Consider the following 17,988-nt stretch of genomic DNA (forward strand, 5'->3'; position numbering starts at 1 on the left):
CTGGAATGTAAGTCGGTTTCCTTTCTGGAGATTACTTCTGAATGCTTCTGCCATTTATGGAAGGTAAAGCATTCTCTGCTCACCACCCCCCACCCCCAGTTAGAAACTGCCTCGGAATCCCACCCAGGCGTTTTCTTCAGAAGAGCCCACCTCTTTTAGCAGAGCATCTTCCCCGAACACCTCAATCTGACAGTCTTCTCCTTTTGTCTCCTATCAAACCATCAGTGGTTTGATAGGAGACAAAAGGCATTCTGTGTTGACTGATTAATAAACATGTTTTAGCGGCTCTGGGTGCTCCAAGTCTAGAGGGGAAAAGGTCTAGACTCAGATAAATAAAGCCATAACTCATGGCAGAGCACACCCTGGGCCTAAGGAGGCTGGAGGAGAGCCACCAAGTGTGGGCTGCACAGGGAACGGGAACACTGGTGTTAGGAGTGGGCTGCTTGGAGCGTCCCAGGAGTGGCTTGCCTCGTGTTACAGACTAGGAATCCAGCTGTCTGGAGGTGGAAGGATCCATGGATGGTGCATATTGCAGAGACACGGTTTCAAAATCTTTTGCAGGATGCACATGTTAGGAAAGAAGTCCTCCAAAAAAAAAAAAAAACAATAACAAAACCCCTCTAATGGCTTTAAATGAGTACAGAGCATTCAGGTATTAATCTCTGGCCATGTAGACAAGGGGTTTCCCAAATTATCTCAAATACTGATGGCATGATTGACTGACTCCTGGCAAAACACACCAGATACAAGGAACACAGACTTCCCTGAATGTGCTGGCAGCTCTAGGAAGGAAGAGAAGCCCCCAGACAGACTTGAAATCACCAAAAGCAGATCTACAAAATGGGGTGATGTAGCTAACACACTTAGCATGAGACCTGGCCCTGTGTGAGAAATGCTTGACAAATGAGGGCGATTATTATTACAACTTATGACTAGCTGCCCGATAGCCTACCAGCTGAGCACTGGGATGGGAAAAGCCTCTGTGCCTGAACAAAAGCAGGGATGGGGGACTTGGTGCCATGGAACTAACCTTTACTCAATACCTTGCCCGTTTTAGGCACTCTGATAGCTGCTTCATGGGCTGTTCTCATTTGATCTTCTAAACTGTCCTTTCAGAGACATGCTGTATACCCATTTTTTTTTTTTAGATGTTGGGGGTAGGAGTTTATTAATTAATTAATTTATTTTTCCTGTGTTGGGTCTTCGTTTCTGTGCGAGGGCTTTCTCTAGTTGTGGCAAGCGGGGGCCACTCTTCATCGCGGTGCGCGGGCCTCTCACTATCGCGGCCTCTCTTGTTGTGGAGCACAGGCTCCAGACGCGCAGGCTCAGTAGCTGTCGCTCACGGGCTCAGTTGCTCCACGGCATGTGGGATCCTCCCAGACCAGGGCTCGAACCCGTGTCCCCTGCATTAGCAGGCAGATTCTCAACCACTGCGCCAACAGGGAAGCCCCTGTATACCCTTTTTTTTTTTTTTTTTTTTTTTTTTGCGGTACGCGGGCCTCTCACTATTGTGGCCCCTCCCGTTGCGAAGCACAGGCTCCGGACGTGCAGGCTCAGCGGCCATGGCTCACGGGCCCAGCTGCTCCGCGGCATGTGGGATCTTCCCAGACCGGGGCACGGACCCGTGTCCCCTGCATCAGCAGGCGGACTCTCAACCAGTGCGCCACCAGGAAAGCCCCTGTGTACCCATTTTTTATAAGAAGGCTCTGCAGATGTTAAGCGCGTCCAAGAGCACAGAGATGACTGGTGGAGAGTGAAGGTATGCGTGCAGGTGCCTGACTCCAAATTCCATCAGGAGCCCCACTGCTGAGTCCCAGACTGCTCTGTTCTCTTGCAGAGCACACCTCGCACCTGCCTCTTCTCTCGTGGATGTCCAGAAGACAGACAGTGAGCTCCACGGGGACAGGAACTTTTATGTGTTTCTTCATCGTTAATTACACCGTCGGTGCCATCCACAGTGAGTCCACGCTTGGGGCTCAGTAAATACTTGCTGAGAAATGAGCCGACTCTGGGCCTGGGGAGGAGTGCTCTGCCCCCAGCACCACTTCCACCCGTATGAGAGGGAGCTTGTCGCTTAGGAGGGCAGGGCCTGAGCCCAAGCATTCCTGGGGAGAAAGAAGTTTTTGACTGGGGAGTTTAAGGACTCCTTAGTCAGGATGAGACTTGGGTCAACCCAGATGACAAAGGAGCTGGGAGACTGGGATGGAGTTACATCTGGAAGATATGCCTGGGGGCCTGTCTTTTACTATTTAATTCCCAGTCCTGATGAAAATTAAAATAACTAAAGTCCTGGGGCTCTAGAGGTTCCCAGAATTGTGACAACCACCTTTAATTGGTTTAGCAACCAACAATCTAATTAAAGTTTTGCAATATTCTGATTCTGTGCTACAAACAGCACAAAATAGTATACACACATATATATTTGCCAACCCTTGTCTTATGTGGGAAATCAAATTTTAAAACAAAAAGAAACCATGTCCGCCACTACTTTTCTAATAATTTGGTTATTCAACCACTCATTGGCATTTAACTCCTTTGAGCCTCAGTTCTTTCCGTAAAATGGGTATAATAAAACCTTCTGCTTCATGTGATGAGTGCCTGATGGAATATGCTAAAATGCCCCAAAAACCAGAAAACAGTCTCGTCAACGGCAGGGCTTTGTCTATCTTTTTCAGTCTGGCTGTAGAAACTAAGAGGGAGGCCCTGGGCCCCTGCCCTGGCTTAGCCACCTGCTGGCTGTGTTCTCAAGCGAGTTTAGGAGAACCTGTGCCTCAGTTTCTTTATCTGTAACGGGAGGGTAATCATGTACCCGGCTCCTAGAAATGTTAGAGAGATTCAAGATAATGCACCTAAAGAAGGCAGAAGAGGTCCAACACATGAGAAATGTTAAAAAAAAAATGTTAACTGTGATTATTACTCTGCTTTCACGATCAGCACACAAATGTTGATTCTGGCCAGTTACATGCTTCCTGAGCACTGGAAGGGGCTGTTCACAGCTGTCCCCAGTAATGGGCGGGTTGAGGGGTATGCAGACCCAGGCCCAGCCGCAATCCAATAAAGGTGGTCATTTTGCCAGGCAGAGAGGAACCAGATAGAAGAACTTTTTGGGGTACGTGCTCTTTATTTCCTTTTCCTCCCTCCCTCTGTCCTTCCTCTTATGTTTTCTTCTCTGTTTAAATAAGCCTCAGAATTCAGGGCTGCCTAGGAGGAGATGCTAGGGCAGCTGGGAGTCCAGCTGTGAGTTGATGAGGAAACAGGCTAAACCCCTGCTATTCCACCCCATCCACTCAATCTTCCCCAATTAACTGGAAGTGAGGCAGTGATGTCCTAACGAAGTTCCACTTTCTGCTCCTAACAAAGCTTGTATAACAAATGCAAACACTTGGCTGTCAGCATCCAATGGCCTGGATATCCATCACATCCTTCTGCATCTGTGGCAGCAGGAGGAGGCAGGACCAGGACCACAACCTCCTGTGTGCTACGCTCAATGCTGTGCCGGCTCCAGTGGTGCTTACAAAATGCTTCTGCATGACAGTAACGAGACTGGTCCCTCCCAGGGGATTTTGTAAGAGGAGACTTACTCTGGGCTTGCCTGTGTCATTCCTTTGATTATTCAGACTTGGGATAGGGGCAAGAAAGGTGTCACCATTTCACTTCTTCCTTTCTCAGTGAATCATAATTTCCTCCTACCTCTTTGAACTGGGCCCAGGTCTTTTTCCCTTTCAAAAATTTGCCTCAAAGACATCTTTTTCATTTTACCTGAGGAATGACTTTAATGGTCTAATTTTTGACTGCTTCCTCATGTAATATAAGCGACCTGTGAGGTTTCTTACACCTTTTGAATTTTCCAACTTTTTTCTAAATCAATTCCCTCTTGGCAAGACATTATTACTTTTTGCCCATTATAAATACTATCATCCACAATTCTCTTCCATTAGAAAACATAACTTATATTCATATTTAAAAATAAGCTCTGGTATTTAAAATCTAAGTACTGTCTTGCATATTACTTCAGTAACAATTTCTACACTGGAAAAATGCACAAGAATATAAAATATGAAATAAGCTTGATGGATGTGGATATAATCATCCACACTTGCCCAATGAAGAACAAAAGCTCAGGAAAATTAAACATCTTGCACAAGTCATGAAGGTGTGTGGCGCCCAGCTGAAAGCAGAACTGACATCACGTGATCGTTACACCGCTTTTCCTGTCAGACCACCAAAGGCAAACTAGAAAAATTATGAACGTCTAATAATGCAAAGACCTTTCAAACTTTCATATTTAACAATATATATATTTTTTTCCATAAAGGAGACCCAAGAAGCAGTTACACTCTTTGAGGAGCTGTTTTTAAAAAACTATATTCTTATCTATATTGAAATTCTATACAATGAGTGGTATAGAATGGTGCCCCTGCTACACCTGTAAGTCCACCTCTGTCATAGCACCTATGACACCATGTTAGAATCGTTTCCATTGCTGCCTCCCTTCGAGATCCTGTGACTGCTTGCAAAGGAGAGACTCATCTTTGTAGCCCAGTGTTTGAAACCTAGAAGGTACTCATCAAATGTTGGTTGAGAGAATGAACAAATGAATGAATAAATGAAATAACAAGGTCTCCACTCCTCCTGGAATAAGCCTAGAGTAATAAATATCCAATACAGCTTGAAGAACAGTTGTGTGTGTTCACTGAGGGAAGAAAAGTATTAAGTTATAGGAAGCTAAAAAAAACCGTAGTAAACTCTACAGACAGAAAGTGCCTGTCGATGAGTTTAAGAACAGTGAAGAAAGTAACTGCGGATGAGAAGCTGAAAAAAGTGGAAGCAGAGAGCTTGGGACAGAACGTAACCCAGAAGGGCTACAGCTGGGTGTAGACTTGTTTAGACAAACGCTCACTTGAGGGAAGGAATCACAGGGTCTGTTGTTCTGAACCAGGCCCTCGAGCATCCAGCCTGAAAACAATGCCCTCATGATGAAGCTCAAGAAGCACAGATTCAAAGAATACTCCGTGTGCAGTTGAAAACAGACAGTCATAGCCCTGGAGGTAAAAATCACCTTACCCATAAACAGAACCATGGGAGAATGGGGAACAAGGAGATAAAAATGAACTGTGTGTGTTTTCTTCTAAAGGGCAGCAGAAGCAGATGAGTGAATGTTAATGGATCATGCAAGGGGGAGAGGAGGTTACAAATCACAGAACTCAGGAATGGGGCGGAGACCCAACAGGTGGTAAGAAGGAGACGATGCAGTCAGTCAGGGTGACTGGGGAGTAGTGTGAGAAGGTGGCTTCAGATAACAGGCAGCAGGGACTCAGCCTCTGCCCGCCTCTCCTCACTTTTACCACCATCCCCTATCAATAATGAGCCTGGTTAATATATGATACACAAAATCGACAGGAATCCACATATTTAGGCACCACGAAATGAGGCAAAAGGAAAAGAGAGCCCGATTTTCAAACGATGAAAGAGACCCTGGAAATTGTAATTTGGCAAGTTTGCAATATTGTGGGAGTAATAAAAAATCTGTTAACATCTAGAGGGAATAAACCAAAAGTAATAAGAAGGTGAGCTTTAGGAAGGAAAAAAGAAAAAGGCACGCCAAATTTGACAGCTTTTCTGATGGAATTACAAGATTATTAGTTTAAGGGAATGGAGCAGATGTGATATATTTGAATTTTATTAGAGCATTTGGAAGAACATCTCATACAACTTCCTACATAAAACGGAGTAACTTTGGCTTGAACCAGGACTGAGGAGATAATAAATGAGGGGAACAATACAGTGCAATCAATCTCATTTGGAGGAAGGTGGTTAAGAGGTGGCACAAGGGTCCCTGCTGTGTAGGGTGGACAAAAGGAAGGATGAGAGTTGCAGACAGGAAACATGGAGATTTAATGGACAAAGGGATGAGAAACACGGTTAAAATAATCTGAACATAGAGAAAAATGAGAGCTAGCAAATATATTTATATATTTAGGAAAGTAAATACAGTTGGAAACATGTTTGTAAAAATGCACACATAAAAGAAGAAACCAGAAATTAATAACACTGAAAGCTACCTAGAAGCTCTTTGCTGTAAACGTGAACTGTAACACAGATTGAAAGTAGAGATTTTAATGACTTATACCATGTCATAATGAAGATATTATGTACTCACCACAAAATAATTTTTTAGGTGCCAAAGGGCTGATTTTTACTCATCTTTGGATTTTACCATTATGAATTTGAACCCTCAAGTTTAGCAATAAAACTACTCAAACAGTTGAAATGAACTATTTCTGGGGCAGGGACAACTCATCCAGTCTCTCTCTGAGATGCTCTCTTGCTTTTTATCTGGTCCTCGATGAGGCCCAGCTCGCCTGTAACTATTTCTGGATAAATGAACCTTCTCTAGCGCAGTCGTGACCAATTCTAAAAGGATCCTGAGCACCCCTGTGAAGGTTTGCTGCTGCTGCTTTCAGAAATCTCTTTTCAAAGTTCAAAAAAAACCCTTAACCAACAGAGCAGGTTCTTAAAAATAATGATTGTGTCCTGGACTTGTCTACTCTTAAGTTCACATATTTGTTAGAAGCTAAGTGAGAAGTTTGGAAGCCACCATGCCTGGCGTGAGCCTTGGCTCAACTGCTGCTGGCCGGCGACCCTGAGTAAGTTACTTAACATTTCAGTGCCTTGGTTTCCTCACCTAACAAGGGGCTAACGCTAGTATCCAGTCCACAGGTGAAATGATTAAATGAATGGATGCTGTGTAACGCACATAGTGAGCCCCCTGTAAATGTTAGCCATTCCCAGCTAGACTCACTGTGAGCAGAGAGCACATTGAAGATAGATGAATTTCAGAGAAAAACATGATATTTGGCTCTGGATGCGCATCGATGACTATTTGCTGAAAACCAAAAAATGAATTCTGTTTTGTTAGAATTACATAAGCTAATGACGTATCTTCAAAGCAGACAATGTGGTCCAGGAGCAAGAAATAGGCAAGGATTCTAATGGTACTCTGCATGCTAGCTGGGTGATTTTGTGCATGACTGATGTGTATCTACAAAGTGAAGAAACTGACACTTGTCTAACCTTCCTCGCAGGTTTTGAAGGAAAAATGATATAAAAGAGGTGGAAACAATTTTCAGGGCTTATAAAAGAAGTGTTTTTTGGACAAGAATATAAAAATGAATCAAGGAGGAGAAGGCATATTAAGGGTAATAGGATTCCAGTGTGGCATTCAAATCCAGCCAGTAATGTAACTATCACAACAGTGGCAGCCACCGAAAAACTGTACCATCCATGGACTATGGACCACCCTTCTTCATCCTCAACTTGGCCCTCTGATTACTCTCCACATCCACTGAACCTCCAGCCTTTGGCAATTCTGCTTCCTTGCCTCTATTTTAGACCCATCTTTACCTCTACGTTCCGTAGATGCTAATCTGGCTACAGCTCTCATTTTTTTTTTACCAGCATCACTCTCAGAGCTCAGTAACAGAGGGAAACAGAGACAGTTTCCTTGTCTCCATCTTGTCCTCCAATCTGCTCTCTCTGCTCTCAGAACAATCTTTCCGCAAAGCGGAACGTGTTAATTCTCCCTGTTTAAAACCCTCCGGGTGGCACTGTGTACAGCCCTGGAGGCTCTGGTCCCCTCTGACCTTTTAGCTCCTTCTCTTATCACACTCTGGCCTGACACACTTCAGTTCTCAGCAGCTCTTCAGTCTGTTTGCCTGGCACCTGGACAACCCTGTCCACCTTTATTTGCCTCCTCCTTCAGGAGATGCAGATGCCACCTCCTGCAGGAAGCCTTCCTGGTCTTTCTCCTCTCCTTTCTGTTCCTTTAGTTTCTCTACTATGGCATTTATTGTACTCTACTGGAATTGTTTACGTGTTTGCAAATAAATAGTGGGAGGCAGGAGCTGTCTCATTACTCTGTGTTCCCAGCCTGGGACACATAGCAGACCCTCAGGTATATGCTGAGTGAGTGGACCCAGATCATCAACATAATCAGGGGCTGCACCCAATATCAAGACAAGTCTGGGCTTGTGATCCGAAGCTCACTGGTTTTGTGAGCAGTGTACAGAAAGTAGGAATGGCCCACAAAAGAACCACAGGGATGACGCAACCTAAACGTTGCTATAACAAGGTAGGGGATAACTGCTGTAGGCACCCGTTGGCCTGTGGCCCTTAAATTCAGCCTTCCTCAGCTCATCTGGCCTGGAATATGTTACAGTTTAGATCAAGCCTTGCAGAAACTGTAATAAAAACTGAAGGAGGGGCTGGTCTTTAAATACTAACAACAGAGGATGAGGAATGCAGATTGCACCAGAGTGACTCTTCCCAACTACAAGCATGACCCCATCACACCTCTGCCTCACACCTTCCCATCATAGGAAGGCTGAAGTCTAACAGCCTCCTCTCTCCCCTCTTCCTCATACCCACCCACACTACGCTGCTAGTACCGCCACATGGTGTACTCCTCTGTGCCTTTGCACATGCTGTTTTCTCTGCCTACGGTGCCTTCTTCCCTCATCCTCTTCTCAGGTTTTCCTGGTGAACTCCTGATCATCTTTAAAGTCTCGTCTCAACTGTCACCTCCTCTGAGAAGTCTTCCATGAACTCTCTAGGTAGAGCTGAAATGCCTCCTTGGTGCCTCCAATACACCTTGTAGTCTACCATGTAATTGAACAGATTGTCTGTTTACATGCTGTTCCTTCCCCACCTGGCAGGACTTAACACATTTTTGTATTCTGGGATTCTAGCATAATGCTCAGCCCAGATTAAGAACTCAATAAATGGAGCTTCCCTGGTGACACAGTGGTTAAGAATCTGCCTGCCAGTGCAGGGGACTTGGGTTCGAGCCCTTGTCCGGGAAGATCCCACATGCTGCGGAGCAACTAAGCCCGTGTGCCACAACTACTGAGACTGCGCTATAGAGCCCACAAGCCACAACTACTGAGCCCGCGTGCCACAACTACTGAAGCCCACACACCTAGAGCCCACACTCCACAACAAGAGAAGCCACCGCAGCGAGAAGCCTGCGCACCGCAACGAAGAGCAGCACCCCCCTCACCACAACTAGAGAAAGCCCGTGCACAGCAACGGAGACCCAGGGCAGCCAAAAAAAAAAAAAAAAAAAAAGAACTCAATAAATTGTCTGTTAAATTGAATCTGTTGAATTCACATGGAAGAGATCACTTACCGAAAGCCTGAAAAACTAAAGTGGTTATACTTTTGTGTTTCATTTCACTATAGGGAACATTATTAGAATAAACTAAAATGATCAAGAATGTGCAGAAAGACCTTCACAATCAGAAACTATGGGGATACCAAACTTTTAGTTAAATAAACTGAACATAAGAGCAATCACAGAAAATAATATTTAATGGCTTTAGGGTACAGGTAGAAATCACATAATATTTTTAGATTGCTTTCTTTAAAAATGCATCAAAGCATTGTAAAAAAAGTCCAAAACAGGCTTTTAGAAGTGGTATTTTACAACAGGTATTTAAATTCTACTTTCACGGTGAGTTTATTCAGAGTAATTGTACAATAAAGAAAAGCACTTGGCCTTCGGGTCCCTATGCATATATAGCTAAATAATGCAATTAGATGACAAGTAATTAACCAGAACAGCAACATGGCCAATCTAATGGGGCCAGTTTGGGTCTGAGTGGCTCATAAAAACACTATGTAGTTAAGCTATAGGCACCTATGAGGACAATGAGTTGCGGTCTACCTACAGCCTAACGAATCCCTCCTGAGACTAAAGAGATACAGACAGAGCGGTCTCAGCGGTGGGGCAGCATCTTTGGAAGTTCTGCCCAGGAAGGAGTTGTGATGCCATCTTCATTCTTATTATCTAAAGCTTCTAATGAGACAGGAACTACCTCCAAACAACTGCTATCAACATTATCAGGTTGACCCTTCCATTACTAGAAATAATAGGAAAACAACATCAGTCAAAGCTTATTTTAAATCAACTTGAAGAAATACTTCTTGACCTATTACTGGAGTACTGCAACAGGTTGAATGTTTAGTAAGTGGAAACTAGTGGCAGAGGAAGTCCAAAATGGCTTTCTCCCTTCTTCTTTGATGACTTATACATGGTAAGCATGAGGGAATTAATAAAGTCACAAACAAGAAATATTATTTCTTTTTTAATGATCAAGGATTTTTTTTTTGGTTGTGTTTTGTTTTGGGGGGTTGGTTTTGTTTTTGTTTGCTTGTTTAGTATATGAAGGCATTCTAGTTTTGTTAGGATTCAAGCTAGGAACAAGAAGGCATCCTTTAAGAACTGTCTAGCTACCCTTATCTTTATCAAGAAGAATCTAGCAAATGTCATACTGGCTAATGGGGCAACAACTGATTTTTTATTTTAGATTTTTAAGTGAGAGATAAAACAATATAGCCATTATGCACAAACCTGTCCCCCAATCTCCAATATTATTTATTCTACACATATTCACTGAACATGAATACTCTAGTTCTTGGTGGGAACGTGAAGGGTGCCTGAAAGCCTAAATATATTTATCCATACTATGTGGATTAATGATTATTTTTAAGGATTTAAAGATTATTTTATGTCTGTTCTTCTCAGAAGACCCTCAGATACTGTAGCTTATTTATTTTATACATAGTAGTTTGTACCTCTTAATCCCCTACCCCTATGGTGGCCCTTTCCCCCTTCCTTCACCCCACTGGTAACTTTTGTTATATTCATTTGTTTAGTTTATTTTTCAGATTCCACATATAATTGACAATGTACAGAATTTCTCTTTCTCTGTCTGACTAATTCCACTAAGCATAATGCCCTCCAGGTCCATTCATGTTGTTGCAAATGGCAAAATTTCATTCTTTTTTATGGCTCAGTAATATTCCATTGTAGATATACACCACATCTTTTTTTTTTTTTTTTTTTTTTTTGCAGTACGCAGGCCTCTCACTGTTGTGGCCTCTCCCGTTGTGGAGCACAGGCTCCGGACGCGCAGGCTCAGCGGCCATGGCTCACGGGCCCAGCTGCTCCGCGGCATGTGGGATCTTTCCGGACTGGGGCGTGAACCCGTGTCCCCTGCACTGGCAGGCGGACTCTCAACCACTGTGCCACCAGGGAAGCCCATACCACATCTTCTTTATCCATTCATCTGTTGATGGACACTTAGGTTGGCTCCCTATTTTGGCTATTGTAAATAATAGTGCTATGAACATTGCGGTGCATATATCTTTTTGAATCAGTGTTTTCATTTTCTCTGGGTATATGCCTAGTAGTGGGATTGCTGGGTCGTATGGTAGTTCTATTTTTAGTTCTCTGAGGAACCTCCATACTGTTTTCCACAGTGGCTGAACCAATTTACATTCTCACCAACAGTGTACAAGGCTTCCCTTTTCTCCACATTCTTGCTAACATTTGTTTTGACTATAGCCATTCTGACAGGTGTGAGGTGATATTTCATTGTGGTTCTGATTTACATTTCCCTGATTAGCAATGTTGAGCATCTTTTCATGTGCCTGTTGGCCATCTGTATGTCTTCTTTGGAAAAATGTCTATTCAGGTCTTCTGCCCATTTTTAAAAGGTTTTTTTTTTGATATTGAGTTGTATGAGATATTTAAATATTTTGGATATTAACCCCTTATTGATCATATCATTTGCAAATAGTTTCTCCCATTCAGCAGGATGTCTTTTTGTCTTGTTGATGGTTTCTTTTGCTGTGCAAAAGCTTTTAAGTTTAATTAGGTCCCACTGATTTTGTTTCCTTTGCCATGGGAGACAGATAAAAAAAAGTATTGATATGATTTATGTCAAAGACTGTTCTGCCTATATTCTAGGAGTTATATCGTTTCTGGTCTTACGTTTAGGTCTTTAATCCATTTTGAGTTTATTTTTGTATATGGTGTGAGAAAGTGTTCTAATTTCATTCTTTTACATGTAGCTGTCCAGTATTCCTAGCACCACTTATTGAATAGACTATCTTTTCTCCATTGTATATTCTCGCCTCCTTTGTCATAGATTAATTGACCCTAAGTGTGTTGGTTGATTTCTGAGCTCTCTATTCTGTTCCATTGATATATATGTCTGTTTTTGTGCCACTACCACACTGTTTTGATTACTGTAGCTTTGTAGTATAGTCTGAAATCAGGGAGCATGATACCTCCATCTCTGTTCTTCTTTCTCAAGATTGCTTTGGTGCTCTCTCTCTCTCTCTCTACATATATATGTGTGTGTGTGTGTGTGTGTGTGTGTGTGTGTGTGTGTGTGTGTGTGTGTGTATACACACACACACATATATATATATATATATATATATATAATATATATATATATATATTGCTCAAACAACTCTCTTGTTGGCCAGAGTACCCCCTTGAGAGATGATGGTTCATATGAGGATGCCAAAGCCAACAGATCTGGGAATAAGTTGTTTTCCCATCTTTTATACAAGGGGACTTACAACACATAAGTAGTTTTGAACAACAAAAAAGTTTTTCATGCCTTGACTTTTATGCTTCTTTAAAAGCAGAGACCAAGAACAGATTAACTGAATTGGCATCACATTGCACAGACTGTCTGTGGGAGTGGCACTCTGGGGCCATGCAGAGGACAACTAGAGGCCACAGTCAGCCACTCTAGGTTTGCTTTGGGCTTTAAGTTCTTGTCCTGGCTATAATTTTTCAGATCTGTTGGTTTGAAAGTATCATTCATGGTCCTAACATTGGTTCTGTATTGATATTTGGTGGCTAAGGATGAAAGAAAATGTCTCTAACAAATATAAGAACTATCAAAAATAGTAGCTAGAGGTTTATTCAGCACCTACTGTGCATCAGAGGACTATCCATCTACCTGTCTGTCCAACCTCTTAGTCCTCAGAATAACCGTGCAAGGTAAACATCATGACTGTTTTACAGATGAGGAAAATAAGGCTCTGAAAGGTTCAGTTTGGTAACTTCCCCAAAGCACACACAGCCAATTAGTGGTGGAGGTAAGTCGCAATTCGAGGAATCACAAGCACTCCCAAGCCCATCCTTCCTCACCATTCTTCAGAAGAAATGAAGCAACTTGTACAAAGTATTCTGTTGACACATAATAAAAATTTAAACTTTTTGCTCTTCCTCATTTTTCTTTATATATTTCTGCTGCTTTCTGTTCCTTTCCCTCCCCCCTCCCTTTTTTCAATTCCTATCCCTCATATGATTTTGTGGCATTTGATAAACCTCAGTTGAAAATTCTTTAAAAAGTGTCTGAGGGTGTTCTGAGAAAAAGAGCCATAAAATAATCTTTAAATCCTTCCATATAGTATGGATAAATATATTTAGGCTTTCAGACACCCTGAATATTGGACAAATAATTCTCTTGGAATCTTCATAGTCACACACACACACACCCACACATACACACACACACAATTAGAATTTTTTTAAAATCAGAAATGACATTTGCTTTTGAAATGATTATTCAGTATTAGTCTCACCCTCAGCTAAAATGCCCATAATGCCTGGATAAACAAAAAGGGAGTTGAACACTAGATTATTTGGCTTTTTTCTTTTTTGCACAGTGTGATAAACCATGATTAAAAGTATAAAATATGGGGCTTCCCTGGCGGCGCAGTGGTTGAGAGTCCGCCTGCCAGTGCAGGGGACACGGGTTCGTGCCCCAGTCCGGGAAGATCCCACATGCCGCAGAGCGGCTGGGCCCGTGAGCCATGGCCACTGAGCCTGCGCATCCGGAGCCTGTGCTCCGCAATGGGAGAGGCCACAACAGTGAGAGGCCCGCATACCGCAAAAAAAAAAAAAAAAAGTATAAAATATATGTTAACAATACAAAACAGAACCAACTCCAGTGCTTTGCAGAAAGTAGCTTTCACATCCGAGGATGCTGAACTTCTGACAAATCTTTTCTATTTTCTATGGCCACAGAACTCTTTTTAAAAGTAAAGTAAAGCCTAAAAGTGAGACAATAACAGCTCATATTTAGGATTACCTTGTTTCTCTATAGGAGATAGGCTCCAGTATCGAGAGAGAGAAAAAAGATTTCCATTAAAATCATTTAAAATGATATAGCAACAATAATCACAAAGACACATAGGATGATGAAGAAAGTCCATTCAAATAATGTGTCTAAAATAAGACACAAAAGAAGGTAGCAATCACATGGAGTTGGGTTTTGGTAACAATATGAAAATCAAAAATAAGAATATGAAATAAATCAACCTTAACTGGAATTCACAAGTTTACCTAGCTTAACAAGATGGATAAGTTTCTAAAAGTTCTGTATAAACACAGGTTTGTTTTTTTCCCAAAATTACTATGAGAAAGATATATAAAACACCTAATGAAATCTTGCAGTGAGTTCCCCTATAAGGAGAGAACTACTGTTATATGGCAAACAGACATTTGCTTCGACTCCCTGCCTGAAATGATTTAAAAATTTTTGTATAATAAGTGATGGTTTGTATAACAGCATGTTTTCTAAAAACTAGGCAAAACTGTATGCCACTGAGAATATGAAAAGTGGAGTAATCAGAGGGCTGATATCCATTTCACTCTTGGTATTTAAATGTCACAGTGATAACTGAACACTGTAAAGAGTCAAATAAATTACTGTTTAATTGTCTTGACAATAGCTCAGGCCTTCAGTCCACAGTCAATAAAATATACGCCTTGCCTGTGGTTTACTCAAGACTACAGAAATTCAGAATCATTCCAGGTGGCTTTTATAACTTTCAGGCAGCAAGAACTGTATTTTATTGAATGCAGGCATTTAATTAGTAGGTATTATTAAAGTGCAATTTTCCATATTAAACTATTTTCTATATAAACTAGCTTCCTGGTGTGCTGACTTGTAAAGACAGGGTTACCTTGAGTTCGCCCAAGAGACAGGTAATAACTCATTTTTGTCCCTGTGATTTCTGATTCTACAGAATGCATTCTTTCTGCTGTCATCAGAAAATAACTTGTGAACAAATAATCTCCAAGAATTTTCTTACGTCACTGTCCTATATACTAAATCTTTTAAGACAAACCTGAATCCTAACATTACCTATTGTGATATTTCTTATGCTAAAAGGAAATTGTACCATAATTTTGAATTATCCCATAGCTGATGTACTAATTACAGCCACTCTACCACAAAAGTGCAATGCTCAACAGATACCTTTTCTCCATTACAGTATAAAATAGCCTTTTGACTTTTAGTTGAAAAGACTGTGACAATGACTATTAACTCAATGCATAAATTCTATCTAATAATCATCCAAATTTACCAATATAAATGTCGGGAGGAAAATGAATTTGGAATAAGCATATACTTCACATGTTTCCTGGTATATATTAAGAAACATTCAAGCAAATAAATCCACCTGATTAAAGGCAAATATTGTGAACAAAATCCACAAAGAGTGGAAAGAGATTTTTTCCTTCCTTATTATGGAAATTTACTGGTTATAATACTTAAATTGCAGATCTTTTCTTTAATTGTAACTTTTGTTAAAAGATCTCTAACAACACACCATTGCTGATTATGTAACACTGGTGATGTGCAGCTATGATTTCTCCCTTCTGTACCAAAAGACAAAAAAAATAATAAATTTGGATAATGTTTTAAAATAACAATTCTTCTAAATACTTCCAAATCAACTGCTACTTCTCAGTGTAGAGCTAGATCTTCTGAATGATTATAGTACGAGGAATGACAAGCGATATAAAGAATATCAATTTTCACAAAATTCAAACTTTATAACATATGAATGGACCCCACAGAAGAACAAAACATCCCTCCCAGAAGATGTACAGTATAATTAATCAGAAAGGTGTGGCAATGCTTTTGATTGTGATCAGCCACCTGGAAGGATTATCAAATAAACAATCTAGCTATTGCTGCTTTGCTAGACAACTGATCATTCTTAGTGGCAAATATTAATAATGCTTTTGAGAAAGATTAGAACAAAACTAGCTTTGTGAATTACTGCACACTTTCTTGCAAATGCACAGTAGATAAATCAACAGTTTAATCATTATCAATACAGCATACTTTAATATATTGGATATAAACAATTGTCACTAAAAAATCATCTGCTGTGTGTTCAGATAAAGCTACAGAGATCTGCCTTGTTACCTAGCAACTGGGCAAGTAACTGCCATACTGCAAAAAAAAAAAAAAATCCTTATTTTTTAGGTAAAGCGTGAGCAAAAGCATAAGGGGAGGTATGTTTGGGATGCAATCCTAGTCGACCAAAATCTCCATAATTTACTGGTCAACCTTTGTGATATAATGGTTCATCTTCCCCTGACTATAAGAGAGTCTGTTACCATTTGCTTTGGTTAATAAGATCAAAACATTTTTACATTTCTTGATAAAATTGTACAATTAAAGATAAATCGTGCTGAATTTTAGAGCTAGAGGGAACACTGGCTTTACAAATGAGGAGGCTAAAGTCCTGGGAGATTAAGTAGCTGAAAGCTGTGTGACTATACAACTTCTTAAAAAAGTAAATATTATGTAAAGTGTTTAGAACAGCACCTGTCACACTGAAAGGATTATGTGTGTTTCATACTGCTATTTTTTATTACTGACAGAGTTGGATCTAGAATTTGTTTCCTAATTTCCAGAACAGTATCCTTTTCATTAAGCACATTCCCTCCAAATATAGCAATGCTTTAAAATGTACAGTGTACACCTACTATAAGCAAAAGCTATATTTTAATTGTAAAAGTATGTATTAAATAAAAATGTATATATAGATTCATTTTGAAAGCAGAAAAAAATAAGTCTTCATAACTAATAAGTTACATATTTGTTTAAAATTAAATCTTTATCATCCTCAAATACAGATAATTGATGTGGTAAGAGCTAAAAAGCAAGTCTAAACCATCTCTGAAAGGCAGTACTTTACTGTGTTACTGTGTAGATCTAGAAGTATAAAATTTCCCATCTTTCAAAATGTTCCCTGACCTACATTTCTCACTAATTCATACCAAACATTAACCTGATACATTTATACTGAAAGATTTCAGACATTTGTCAGATTAAGAAGAGTTTACACTGAGCCTGAAGAGTCCACACACCCACACATCCTGATTAGTATATATTCATTATACATTTCCCAATATTATATTCTCCCTCCCTAGGTGATCTCATCCAGGCATGTGCTTTTAGGTACCACCTATATGCTGAGCATCTTTCCCCTGGGTTTCAGGCTAGTAGATCCAACCACCTGCTTGACATTTCCACATGGATATCAAGTTTCTTAGATTTAAAATGCTTAAAACAGAACTCTTGATTCCTTCTCCCAACACTGGCCCAATCTGTTCATTACCCACCCAGTTGCTAAGGCCAAAAATTTAGGCATCATCCATAACTCCTCCCTTCCCTTCATCTTTCAAATTAATTCATCAGCAAGACATCTAAGTTCTATCTCCAAAATATATCCCAGAGTCTGATTTAAGATGGCAAATTTAAACTGCCTCACAGAACTTCCCTTCCCAAATACCAAACAAAATGTGGAAAAAAAATAGTAAACAGTATGAAAAAAATACCAACAGTAACCAATCAAGGAAAGGAACATAAACAAATATAAACAAACTTCAACACTGGCAGCCAAGGAAAGAAAGAGAAGATTCTGGAGCAGGATGAAGAGGCACAGTGTTGCTTGGTCCCCAACCCTGTTCTTACCGCCCAGAGAGTCAACAAAACTCTGAGAATTCTCAGTAATAACCCTGAATTTAGAGAAAGCACACACTCAGTGAATATCCTTATCTGTTTCCTCTCTCTAAGGAGGAGTGATGGAAACATGTGAAATGAGAAAAAGGGAGTAAAGGGCTGACTCCATGGAACTGAAGACTCCAGGGCTGCCCACTGTGATGAGGAGACCCATGAAGTCCTAGGTTACCTCCAGGGTAGCTGCCAGCTCATATGGAACCCTTTAGTTGATTATAAAAAGACTGTCCTTGGTATCTCCCACCTACACCTTCCCAGTTTGGTGAAATGAATGCTGATAACAGGGACATTC

At 40.8% G+C, this 17,988-nt stretch overlaps 1 protein-coding gene across 18 annotated transcripts in view; it reads right to left on the reverse strand.

Moving 5' to 3' along the window:
• The window catches only part of ANKS1B (ankyrin repeat and sterile alpha motif domain containing 1B), a gene marked incomplete at both ends in the record, with an annotated part of 1,184,520 nt that overhangs the window by 126,899 nt on the left and 1,039,633 nt on the right, over positions 1-17,988 (reverse strand). The gene's annotated exons all lie outside the window — the stretch shown is intronic.

This window comes from Mesoplodon mirus, assembly GCF_964341445.2.
Source record: "Mesoplodon mirus genome assembly, chromosome: 11".
In the NCBI taxonomy this organism is placed as follows: domain Eukaryota; kingdom Metazoa; phylum Chordata; class Mammalia; order Artiodactyla; family Ziphiidae; genus Mesoplodon; species Mesoplodon mirus.